This window comes from Palaemon carinicauda, chromosome 1, assembly GCF_036898095.1.
Source record: "Palaemon carinicauda isolate YSFRI2023 chromosome 1, ASM3689809v2, whole genome shotgun sequence".
NCBI lineage: Eukaryota > Metazoa > Arthropoda > Malacostraca > Decapoda > Palaemonidae > Palaemon > Palaemon carinicauda.
The window spans coordinates 120,520,647-120,534,219 of record NC_090725.1 but is presented as its reverse complement, the minus strand read 5'-3'; positions in this window follow the sequence as shown (position 1 = coordinate 120,534,219).

The following is a 13,573-nucleotide window of genomic DNA, read 5'->3' as shown; positions in this document are numbered from 1 at the left end:
TTTCGTTCAACGACATTATCAAAACTCAAAAGGACTGATAATGTCATGAGACGAAATTAGTCAGGATTCGCCCATTATTTGAATTTATTTGGTTTATTGCGTGTTCCTGTGATATATATATATATATATGTGCGTGTGTATATATATATGTGTGTGTATATATATATATATATATATGTATATATATATATGTATATATATATATGTATATATATATATATATATAATTCTCCTTATTTTGTGTACTATATTTTGCGATCAATATAAGAGTAGAGGCGGGGGAAGGACTGTCCCGTTGTTGTGACATATTAACGTGTAACATTTTATAAAATTATAAGGGTGTATATTTAGGCTTGTAAGGCAGAATATATTGATGGTCATAATATATAATACAAAAGAATATTTGTCTAAGAGTCTTAAGATAGTCCTATAGACTCATGATGTGTCGTTAAGTACCATGCAGTCATGTGAGCAGGTTTATTGCGATGCTCATTTAATCATTCATTTATTCATCGGTGGTCTAAGCTGTAGTAAAGATGGATAGACGCTTTGATCGTTTTATTGCTTTTTTATTTTTTGTTTGTTTGTGTGTGTGCGCGTGCGTGTGTGTATGCGCGGTCGATTTTTTTTCTTATTGTAACACATGACTTTCGGTGTTATCAAGTCTTTTAGCAGTAGAATATTCTGTTTCGGTCATAACTATTTTATCATTGTTACAGTCATTTTGTAAATGAAAGCTGTGGATGGTTTTGAAAGTAGACTTAATGCTCTCAAATGATCTCTTCGTCATGGAGCTGTGTCCGCTAAGAGGGCTTGACTCTAAAGGAGGGTAAAGTAGTCATTATGGCGTAGAGAATACACCAAATTTCAATATATACTCGGGAAATTGAAACAATCAATACATGGTAAAATTCTGACACTCGGCGTATAACACGCGCGCGCGCGCACACATACACACCCACAAACACACACACACACATATATATATATATACATATGTATATGTATATATATACATATATATATACATTATATATATATATATATGTGTATATACATATATATATATGTATATGTATATATATACACACATATATATATATATATATATATATATATATATATATATATATATATATATATATATATATAATGTGTGTAAGGGAGATGTGACAGCTAGTGATTGATGACGTCATCGATTATCTATATAGGCTATACTGAACGAATGTAAAGGAAGATAATCTACATAATCATTAAGGTTTGTCGAAATAGTTGCGAAGAAGGAATTGCAAATGAAGGATATTAGTCATGTGTCCAGTCATGGTTTTAGAAAGTGCCTTTGAGGTAGTGATAATTGGCCGTTGATCGAATATTATGGGGGTATTGCTTTAATTTTACTTCCTGCCATTTTTATGTAATCTATTCTTCATTTTTTTTTCTTTTTTAATTTATTTTCGTGTCCCTTTCCTTTCTGTTTTGTGCGTTTTTCGTTACTTCTCCTCCTGGCATTATCTAACTACCCTTTTCCTTGTTTCGTTACCTGGTATTTTTTTTTTTTTATGCCTCTCCTTTCCCTTTCCCTTTGCTTTCCATTAGTTTCTTCTTAACTGGTATCCGTAGTCATGGATGTATTTTTGTTGGGCTTTGAATATGTATATTTACTATAGAGTGGTTACTTGGGAAGGTGATAGTTTTGAAAAGTGCATTGAGTGGATCGGCCAACTACAGTTATAAAGTTACTATTTTGTATTCATCATGTTTGGATATGCTTCTCCCCTTCCATTATTTTACCACCGGAAACAATTGTTTTTGATGATATGAAGATTTTGAGTAAGGATTTGTCTGACACCAGAACTTCCATGCAATTAGTTTTGCTTAATGTTTAGTCTTGGTGGCAGCTCCTGGAAGCTGTGCATTCTACTGTGTCACACTATAGGTCTTCGTTTGAAGTAAAGGTTAAAAACTAAGCAAGTTTTTTTTTCTTAAAACTTGATGCAGATTAGTTGCTCTTGAAGTTTTTCTCTCTCAACATCGAATAGATGATCCAACGAACACTTGTCAGTAGCATCAAACACTTCCTGTATATATAATTTCATGTGAACGGACTCCTGTTGAAGTGATCAACAACTTATACGAATATCATTACTATAATAGTTACGTAAGTTACTGAAGCTAGTCCTTTGATGTCCAGCAATTGTGTTGCTTCGTTGTGAACGTGTGTGTGTGTGTTTTGTCACAAGCTGGGATTGTTTAGTATTTGTTTCCTCTGACTTTGAGGTTTTTATTAGGTTTAACATTGTATGATTTAGAATTCAGAAATCTTATCTCATTTTATTCTATTGATTTTGTTCATTTTAATGTGACCACGTTGGTATAGGGCAAACTATAAGCATCCCTAATTTCAGTACGGGTTTGGAGCTGTTGAAATCCTTTTTACCTCCCGTTTTACCATAGGAATTACTTTCATTAAAAATATATTTAACTAATTTTTATTGTTTCACTTGTTTTTGCTTTGCTTACAACTGTTCGTTCCCCACTCTTTTTTTATATAGATATATCACGTTTAATAAAGGTGCCGTCATTGGCGACTCTCTCTCTCTCTCTCTCTCTCTCTCTCTCTCTCTCTCTCTCTCTCTCTCTCTCATATACATGCATACATATAATCAAGATAAGTTTTCCAATTTAATTGTAACTGTTAAAACCTGAAAACGAATATAGCTCAACATCAGCTTTTTTTTTTCTTTTTAATAATATAAGGTTAGTAGCCACTCCACAAATCTAAATTTTAGTTATGCATGGATAATTTCATTGCCTCCTAATAAAGTATTTTTCCTAATGGCGTTAAAGAAATAGCTATGTATTGAATTTTTACTAAGGATACCTAAAGACTCCACCTTGAAGGTTTAGATTTTTGGTAGCCGATTAGAAACATCTCGATGTAGAAATCTGTTGGATGATAATTCAAGACCCGTTCGAACTAGATAAGTTACTAAAGTGTCTGCTTCTACCGTTCCTTGTGAGCTAGGGAAGGGGGTTTGGGGGAACCTACAAGTACCTGTCGAGTCACCAGTAGCCATTGCCTGGGCCTCCTTGGTCCTAGCTTGGGCGTTGATCATATGGTCAGTCGCTTGAACATTGTCCTATCCCTTGCCTCTTCCATTTATGAGTGACCTTTAAAGATCTTTGAGCGGTTGTACCTAGGGGGAGGTATTACATACGTACGATTAACAGCCAAGCTCCATCCCACCCAACCTGGGACCAGGGAAGACCAGGGAATGGCAGGTACAATGTGATAATGAAGGTCAAAGTTTTGTTACGTATATGACATTGAATCATTCTGCAGCCTCTCACATTGTTTTCTTCTTCTTCCTCAGCCTTGGCAGTCTGGTTCGAAAAAATCAACTCGCTTCTTGGCCAGTGTAACCTTGTTGCTTGTAACTAGCAAGCCCCCTGCGTCGACCAGTATTTATATTCTTTACCTTTCATTTTCTGAGGCGACCTCCATTGTGATGATTTGATGTGTTTGTTGGTCCGAATACTTGTGAATTTTACAGTGCAGGATAAATGCTTAGCTACAATGGTGTAGTAATTGTGAGCAAGTTAATCTCACTCTATCTTGTATCTAATGAAACTTTTATATCTTAACATTGTCGTTGGTTTTTATGGTTTGCTTCATAGCTGAAGGTGTTTTGGTTTAAGTTTTATTGCGTCATAGTTATTATGAATCGTATACGACGCTAGATTTTGTCATATTGCAAAATACTAAGTGTTGAAATTATAAAGGTCACTCGTTCAGGTGGCATTTTGATATATATTGCTAAAACAAGATTTTTAAGGACTACTATTCAGAAGTGTGAGAGTAAGATGAAGGAAAACTTTTGTTTGAAATCCATTAAATGAATTCTTAAAAGCTAGTTGATCGGTTATGTTTTGTGCGCGCGCATTCACATGTGCGATAACGAGTCAGTTTTCAGCATAAGTGATTGTTTTCTTGGCTTTGTATTCCAATTCCTAGATGGCAGGCGTATTAAGAAGGCTATTGTTGTCGGGGATGTCTACAAAAGCCACGTACAGTATATCGAGGATATACTGGGAAGGGGGAGGATGACCATCTAACCCAGCTACCTTTAACATTATGGTTGAGATGGGTGGTGAGTGTGGGCCAGTCGGCGCCTGGCCAACCAACCTCAACGCCGCCACCACCAGTTTCTCTTGGTCAGGGTTTTCCGACGCCTTGCTTGTCGACAACCCCCCCCCCCCCACACTTCTGATGTTCCCTTGCCCCTCCCTACCTATCATGCCGTCACTGGCCTCCTTTCTACCTTCCATCCCCTTTGAGTCTTTCCTTTTCCTTATAAGTTCATATTTATATAAGAAAAGGAAAAAAAAAACTTTGCTATTAAGACTCGCACGGACACAAATTCTAGTTAACTATTAGCTAGATCCACTTACAACTGAGGCTCAGCGGTTGGCAACTACATTGGTCACACGTTCAGTTGCCATGTCGTTTTATGTTTCAGTTGTGGGGCGATCGGTTTCTCGAGTTAAATTCATGTCGTAAATAAAAGAAAAGGGGCCGATAGTTTGGAAAATTTCTGGAATTAGCGGATTATCATGACCAGCGTTCATCTGCTCTGTATTCATGAGTATTTGTATTTTTTTTTCATTTTGTAAAAGCTGTATAGTTTCACAGATTTTTCATTTTTCATTCCTTGAAGCAACAACCTTTTCTACAATTATTTAATTGGAGGTTAAAAGAGAATTTGATACAGGTTGTCACACAATTGATAACTAACACTGTTTTATTAAGTCTATTTTGGTGTCTCGAATGTGTTAAAAAGAAGTGGATTACTTATGTTTTTTTCTATACATTACCGTTTCCTATAGGAGGATTAGTGCTTGAAACTTGCAGTCTTTCGGTTGCTCAGAAAAGCGGGAGAGATACTGTAGGTTACTAGCCGAATTACTTGTGGCGTATTGATAACGTTCTTGCCTTGGTGGTCGCTAAATTGGGTTTTGATGTTAAGAGTCCCGCTCAAACTCGGTGGGTCCTTTGGTCGCTGCATCCTCACCAACCTTGTGAGTTAAAGGATGGGGGCGGGAGTTGTGGGAGCCTATGGGTCTATCTGTTGTCATCAGCAGCCATTGCCTGGCCCTCTCTGGTCCTAGCTTGGGTGCTGATCATATGGATGTGGCCAGTTTCTAGGGAATTGTCTTTCTTGATAGGGCAATGTTACTGTCCATTGCCTCTGCCATTCATGAGCGGCCTTAGAAGTTGGTAGTCTACCCATTTACATTTGGGTAAATTGGTGGATGGTTGGCCGGTAGCTATACATATATCCCCCCCCTCCCCTTTGGCAAATTGTATTTTCCAGAGGTTGGCGGTGGTGTCACAATGGGGGAGAGACGATTTGGATTAATGCCTCTGATGGTGTTGGGGATCGTGGGAAGGGACACGAAATTAGTAGCAGTTTTTCAATGATAGCTATGAATCATCTTTAGACAAAGTGACGCCATACGAGGTAGGTAGATGATGAATTTCAGGTGGTTGTTACCTGGCCATGCTATATTTTCGTTTTTAATTGCTGGAGTTGAACTGAAAACACAATGAGTTGAAGGATTTTCATTAATAGTTTCTCGTTATTCATGCAAACAACGCTGTCCAGACGTAGCTTTGCTGTATTAGGGCAAAATCATGAGTGATTGTCATCTATCAAAATATTCAGTGGAAAATATTCGATCTCGTTATTTCAGAGTATTTGGCTACTGGGCGATTCTGTTTTATTTAATGGTGTTGATGCTAAGAAAGTGACGTATGACTTTTTGTTAGTGATGATATCCTGATGGAAGTCTGTAATGTGGTTTACATTCAATAATAGTGTGGAATTTTAAATATTTTTTTTTTATGAACTTCTGATGCTTTTTGAAAATACGTGAAACGGCAAATTCATAGGAATAACTTTGTAATGATGACCTAATACTATAATTTGGTTTTATTGAAATTGCGTTTAATCCATTCTTTTTATAAAAAATGTCAAATATTATGCCGTGTCTCCTCCAGTTGTTTGCTACTGCGTCTTCAGAGATGACTATGCAAAATTTAATAGAAGATTATTCATCCATCGCTTTCTTGGGAGATTTGTGTATTTTCCCTTCCTTTTCTTGGTTTTCAAGAGATTTTAATTATAGAGAAAGGCTTAATCTCGAATCAATTCCTTAGGGACTTCGATATAGTGGTACCTATTATATTAGGACTTGATAAATCTGCACCAAAAGAAGGAATTTTTAGAAGACCCTTCAGTAGTTTAAGAGTCGCACAGATTCTTAGTACATAGTGTAGTACATTTGCTCTGCTATTTAAAGGACAATATGGGAAATACAAAAGCTTCTGTTTATTGGATATAATTGCAAGTACTAAATTTGAAATATCCACCTTTTCATCTTGATACTTATCATTAACAATATATTTTTTTTTATTTGATAAGATTTACTTTGACCTTATTTTGTTGATGTAAGGAAAGATTTACACATTTCTAGGTGGTCCATAGAGATTTTGTTGTCCCTCTCTCTATCTTTGTTATTTTTATTTTTAATTTAATTTTTTTTAATAGGCGCTTTTCGCTTCGAACACTTTTTGTAATGTTGGGATAACTAAGGTATTAAATATAATTCATCCTTATCTTGTATTTTGCTTAAACGATAGATCATGAATGTCTATGGCGGGAAAATCGAGAATTTATTATCAGTGCGAAACCTTTATTTGTATTCTCTTACTTAGCAGTGACGTTCTCTCTCTCTCTCTCTCTCTCTCTCTCTCTCTCTCTCTCTCTCTCTCTCTCTCTCTCCCCCCTTAAAACGAAATTTATAACACCAATTTGGTTAATATTTTGTATTCGAAGGTAAATTCCCTCTCCCATTGTAAAAGGAAGTGAAAAGTGAGCACATATTGAAACTTCGAATAGTGAGATTGTTACGGCAACCGGAAATGCCTTCCTGATCATCGCAACACCCGGAAAGGTGTTGTGGTTTTCCTGCGAGGGCATCCAGGACTATCGGCGGTGGGTACCCGTGAGACAGCAGTCGCTTCGTGATCTAGGGTTTATGGGGGGGGGGGGGGGGGTGTTTGATGTAAGGGTCACAGTGTTTCAAGATGAAGGGTTTGTCGGTGTTCAGGAACTGGGTTGCACGTAATGGACAGAAGTAATTGCCCTTGAAATTGTTGCAGATAGAGGAAGGTTGGGTTATGCTTCAGTGCTTTTAGGTTTATAAACATTGACGTGCTTCTCTGTTCACGAGAATAAGCAATATGGCGAAGATAATGTTTCATGTTATGGTTGAAATTATAAAATTTTATGATATTCATTTTACAAAATACACCATAAACATGAAAACAAAATATAGAGGGCAAAGAAATATAATGTTTGTAGCCTATTCACATAAGATAATTTTCTATTTGTTTTTAAAAGTAGGAAAATTATAATTGAAAATAGAAGCTAAAGAAGAGTGTCTATATAAGCAGAAGATCGAAGAAGGCCTTGTTTCTTCTGTAGTGGCACTTCCAAGTCTTTTATTATTAGTTTTACAACCCTGTCAACGTGACAGTACCTACACATGGTACAGAGTAGACCCAACTGTTTTCAAAATAAAAAGATGGCATAAATACTCGACTGTACTGTCAGGTATTACAATAAAGCAACCGCGAAGGCCGGCCGGTGTTGATCATCTGCATTATTAGTACCCCTCCCTCCCCCAAGAAAAAAAATCGTAGATCCTGTTGTCACCTATTTTATTTTGAAGTTATAAGATTTACAATTTGTATTTTCCTAGTTTTGTTGGATTTTGCTAAAGGCTTTTGAAAAAGTCCTTACCAGAAGTATTTTTGTGACGACTCGTGTTCATAACCTGCGGCATTTTACAAAAGGTGTAACTTTTCTTCAAATACTATTCTGTGATCAATCATAGAGCTAAAGTTAAACTTATTAGCTACATGTTATCTCTGCAAATACATATTGTAATTATAAACGGTGAGGAAGTTTTAGTTAATCTTTTGCATTATCTGCAACTACACCCAATTGTTCTTTCTTTTAGTGCTGATATCCTAGCCTTTTTTTCAATAATGAAATTTCCATTATTCACATTACAGAAGCACCGCAACGATTATATATATATATATATATATATATATATATATATATATTATATATATATATAATTATATATTATATATATATATAATTATATATTATATATATATATAATTATATATTATATATATATATATATATATATATATATATATATATATATTCAAATAAGCCATATATATTTTTGATACATTAATGTCTGTATTCTCTTAACGACCTCGGGATCAGAGCCCCAGGCGAAATCACACAAAGACAAGAGCTTGGCTCCGGCCGGGAATCGAACCCTGGTCGGCAAGCTTGTACAGACAGTGACTAACCCACTTGGCCAAGTGGGTTAGTCACTGTCTGTACAAGCTTGCCGACCAGGGTTCGATTCCCGGCCGGAGCCAAGCTCTTGTCTTTGTGTGATTTCGCCTGGGGCTCTGATCCCGAGGTCGTTAAGAGAATCCAGACATTAATGTATCAAAAATATATATGGCTTATTTGAATATGAAAAACACGTAAAAATGTGCAAAATTTATATATATATATATATATATATATATATATATATATATATATATATGATGTGTGTATATATATAATATATATTATATATATACATATATATATATATATATATGTGTGTATATATATAATATATATTATATATATACATATATATATATATGTGTGTGTGTATGTGTATGTGTATATATACACACATATATATATACATATATATATATATACATATATATATATATATATATATATATATATATATATATATATATATACATACATATATATATGTATATCAAATTTTTCCATATATGAATTTTTTTCGGAATAGATAAATTTCATATATATATATATATATATATATATATATGTATATATATATATATATATATATATATATATATATATATATATATATATATGAAATTTATCTATTCCGAAAAAAATTCATATATGGAAAAATTTGATATGAATTTTCTTTTACATCGTCTACATTTTCTACAATACTTAGGTCATAATGATCTTTTGTGTACTCGTAAGCTTTGACTTGTGTCAAAGCGAAGTCACGCACTCATTTTTATATCATTTAACTTTTATAGCATTGTAAGTAGGTTGCAATCTCCTTATCTAACCCTTAAACCAAATTGGGTAGCCGAGTTTGGGAGTTGTCACTTAGATTGTGCTCATATTTTACTACCCACCTGAGAGAGAGAGAGAGAGAGAGAGAGAGAGAGAGAGAGAGAGAGAGAGAGAGAGAGAGAGAGAGATTTATAGTGACGAAATAATTTTATATCCCTCTATTGCCTAACTGATAAATGAATTGGTACGTTATCTGAACAATATTTATGTTTTAGGGATAGATGTTTTTCCTTGGAGAAAGTTTGTTTGTGAAAGTATAAGGTTTGCTCCAAGTTATGATTGGGACAGATTGTGCGTTGTGTTTGTACTCCTGGTGTTTATGGGCAAATGTTAAAACTGATACGCCCGTCCGTGAACCTTTCATTTGGGAGGGTTGGTAAGTATGTGTTGGCGACCTTGGTGGCTGTGGACCTTTTTCTTTCTGTCTGTGTTATTGTTTTGCGTGGACAGAATGTATTTCGTATATAAGCCATCAAGTCTTTGTTATGCGTTTATATAAGCATTTTTATTTCTAGCTATACAGTTTAGTCTGTAGTAGTTCAGTTTATCTTTGCAATATGTTGCTCTTGTATTTCCCAGTCAGTGTTTGATTTTGTGCGCTGCAGTTTTTGTGCACTTAAGGGTTGCTTAAACTGACTTGGGAACTGATTGTTTTGATTTTCTTATGTCCTAAGGTAATAAGTTGTCTTTTATGATGTGCCTCTCTCTCTCTCTCTCTCTCTCTCTCTCTCTCTCTCTCTCTCTCTCTCTCTCTCTCTCTCTCTCTCATAGATAAAATATAAAAAAGATCGAGCCAATGAGGCCCTTGCTAAGAAAAGTTGCGATGTTGAATAATGATTCCAGTATTATGAAAATCTTGAATGGATTTTAGTAAAAAAAGATTAAAGATATTAAGATGAATATCTTGTGAAATTATGAGATTTAAATTCATTGTATGATTGTTGTCTTGCAAGTTGTTTTTACAGTTGTCTGAGTAGTGTTTTTCTTGGCAGGAACGAGGGTGAAAATAAAAATATAACTGATTAAATATAGTTTGTTTTCAACTGCTCACTGCCGTTACGAAGAAAATACTTCAACAACTGAAAAAAAGAATAAGAATAATCATACAATATATTTGAATCTCAGAATTACATAAGATCTCTCTCTCTCTCTCTCTCTCTCTCTCTCTCTCTCTCTCTCTCTCTCTCTCTCTCTCTCTCTCTCTCATATTATATATATATATATATATATATATATATATATATATATATATATATATGTGTATGTATATATATATATATATATATATATATATATATATATATATATGTGTATGTATATATATATATATATATATATATATATATATATATATATATATATATATATATATATGTATATAATGTGAGTGTGCTGTATTTGTATATCTTCGTTGCAATTCTGTTGTCTTGCATCTATTATTTCGATAGCCTTCACCAACTTAGTGTGGGAGCACGTCTTAACGAAGCTGTGTTTTCTTAGTCATATTTTGGCAATGGGCGCTGCCATTGCAGACACTAGACCAGCTACGTCGCGTCACTGTCAACTGACACCTGGCACTGAGAGACGAGAGCGTGGTATTGGCACTTGACATATACTGAAACTGACACCAGTTATGACCGAATGACTATCCCATCGTATATGGACACATAGGCTTAAGGATATTGTTATTGTGCGTACTGTATATAGTTCTACTTACATATATGCAAATATATATAAGAATAAATTCAGTTTCATTTTGGTTTGTCAGGTTGGTAATAATATGTAGAGCTTAAGAGGGAACTCCACATCATGGTTGATTAATCTCAGCTTAGACTTAATTGAAGATCGTATCTTAGACTTGAGATGATGAGAACGGAATAGGGAATGGAAGATGAAATATCCTCAGGAGGATAATGATTAATGAGGTGGAATCATTTAAATATTTAGGAACAATTATCTTAAATTCAGGATCTTAGAATTGGAGTTTAATGAAAAATTTAAAAAAGCAAATCAGACAATGGCTAGGTTAAGTAAAATATTGGAATCCAATCGCCTGGAATTACATATTAAAGAGCGAGCTATATATTAGTTCAGTGAGGTCGGTGTCACTGTATGGGCATGAGTCGTGGTATGACAATGAAGCAATATCCAACAGATTTTGTAGATTTGAAAACAAGCACTCAGAGGAATATTGGTAGTGGGATGGCAGGACAGGATTAGAAATAAAACTATAATAGAGATTACTCGAGTGCCGCATGTGGATGAGATCATGGTGATGGGTATACGTAGTTGGTTTGGGCATGCTCTTTGCACTTCCCGAGGCACTAGAAGAGTTGGAAGCCCCAGGCCTACATGGCTGAGTACTATGAAGCGTGAAGTAGGTAATGAATGGAGAAGCATTGATTTAAAAGCTCAAGATAGAGACGACTGGCGAAATCTAACAGAGGCTCATTGCGTCAATAGGCATAGGCGATGATGATGATTTTAGTGAGTATAAAGTACAGCTCGAAGATGTGAATATTTTCTTTATTTTGTTGTTGTTGTTGTTGTTATTATCATTATTATTATTATTATTATTATTATTATTACTACTACTACTATTATTTATGGAATGAAACAAAAATGTGTTGAACTTTACATAATATTGAAAGTGTAAGAATTATAAATGAAAGGAGCACAAGTAATGTAATAAATACATAAATTGCAATTGAGAGACTTAAGTATCAATATGGTATAAAGTACACTGAGTAGTGGTCTTTTTCACTTAGAGGAATTTGTCTTCATCAATGATCAGATGAAACGGAAATAATTATCACTACCTTTTTCTTTGGACAATATTCATCTCAAAGTAACAATCCCGCCAGCTATGTCTTCTCTCATTCAAGCAGAATCAAAATTTGAGTAATTTTTGTGTGTATATGTGTATATATATACACTGTATATATATGTATATATATATATATGTATATATATATATATGTATATATATATATGTATATATATATATATGTATATATATATATATATATATATATATTATATATATATATTATATATATATATATATATGTATATATGTATGTATGTATGTATGTATGTATATGTATAAATTTGATATACATATCAAATGTTGGCAAAAAGTGAGAGTAACTTTTTTAAGAAATTAATCTCAGAATGTTAGATGCAGATTACGAAACGATACTGAAATTGATGTTTGAGTCAAGAAAGAGTATTTCGTATACCTGTTAAAAGGTATTAGTCTTGCATAGGCATATGTAATTGAACAAAGATAAGGTTTGAGGTAAGTGAGTGTGTGTGTGGAAGTGACTTTTGGAAAATGAAAACAGAGGCCGACAAGTTTCTGAGGGATGCAAAATCACTAGAAATCCATATGATTACACGTTGCAAGCTGCAAAACGCTAGTGATGGTGTACCTGGCCAAAATATTCTAGTGTAGGTCTATGTGAGGAATGAGGGAGAGGAAGGATTATTTCATTGTGTAAATGTTTTGATAACCGGTGATTTGGGATTTAAAGGACTTATTAAACCTATTTGCAAAATTTTTCACTACAAAAGCTTTCTGAGCGATTAGATTTTATGTATGTATATATATATATATATATATATATATATATATATATATATATATATATATATATATATATATATATATATATATGCATCGCAAAAAGGTTTTAAGTATGTGACAAAAGTGTATATGACCTGGTGAATAACACAATTTGTAAGTAATGGTTAAAGCAATACTGTATATAATGGGGAAAAAAGCTCACATGGAATATAGTATATTGGGGAGTTGCGATTAGAGGATATTGGTGAGAAAGTGGGATTTTGGAAGATGATATCTGGAGTTATGAAGCAAGTTTAGAGGAATGTGTAGTTGTAAAATATTCCATATATGATTATCATGTTGCAACAAGTGAACTAATTCTGTAATTGTTTGATATAAAATAAAATTCTTATTCAGACATTCGTAGAGTTTCACGCTGTAGGAACATACTTATTATTCGTTGCCATTAGGTACATCGAGAAACATGTAAATAAGAAAGAACATGTTTTGAAATAGGTCTTAGTTTTTAACTGCTCATCCATTTTCTCATATTAAATTTTTGTGACAAATGTGAAACTTGCTAAGCCTTTCGTAATTGCGTTGGATATTTGTTTACATTTTTTGTAGCTGAATTCAATATAGTATCTGCATTGACTGATCGTAGCCACCTGATGAGGGTGGTCACTTCTATCGTTGTGTTTGGGTAGAATGCAGTGAT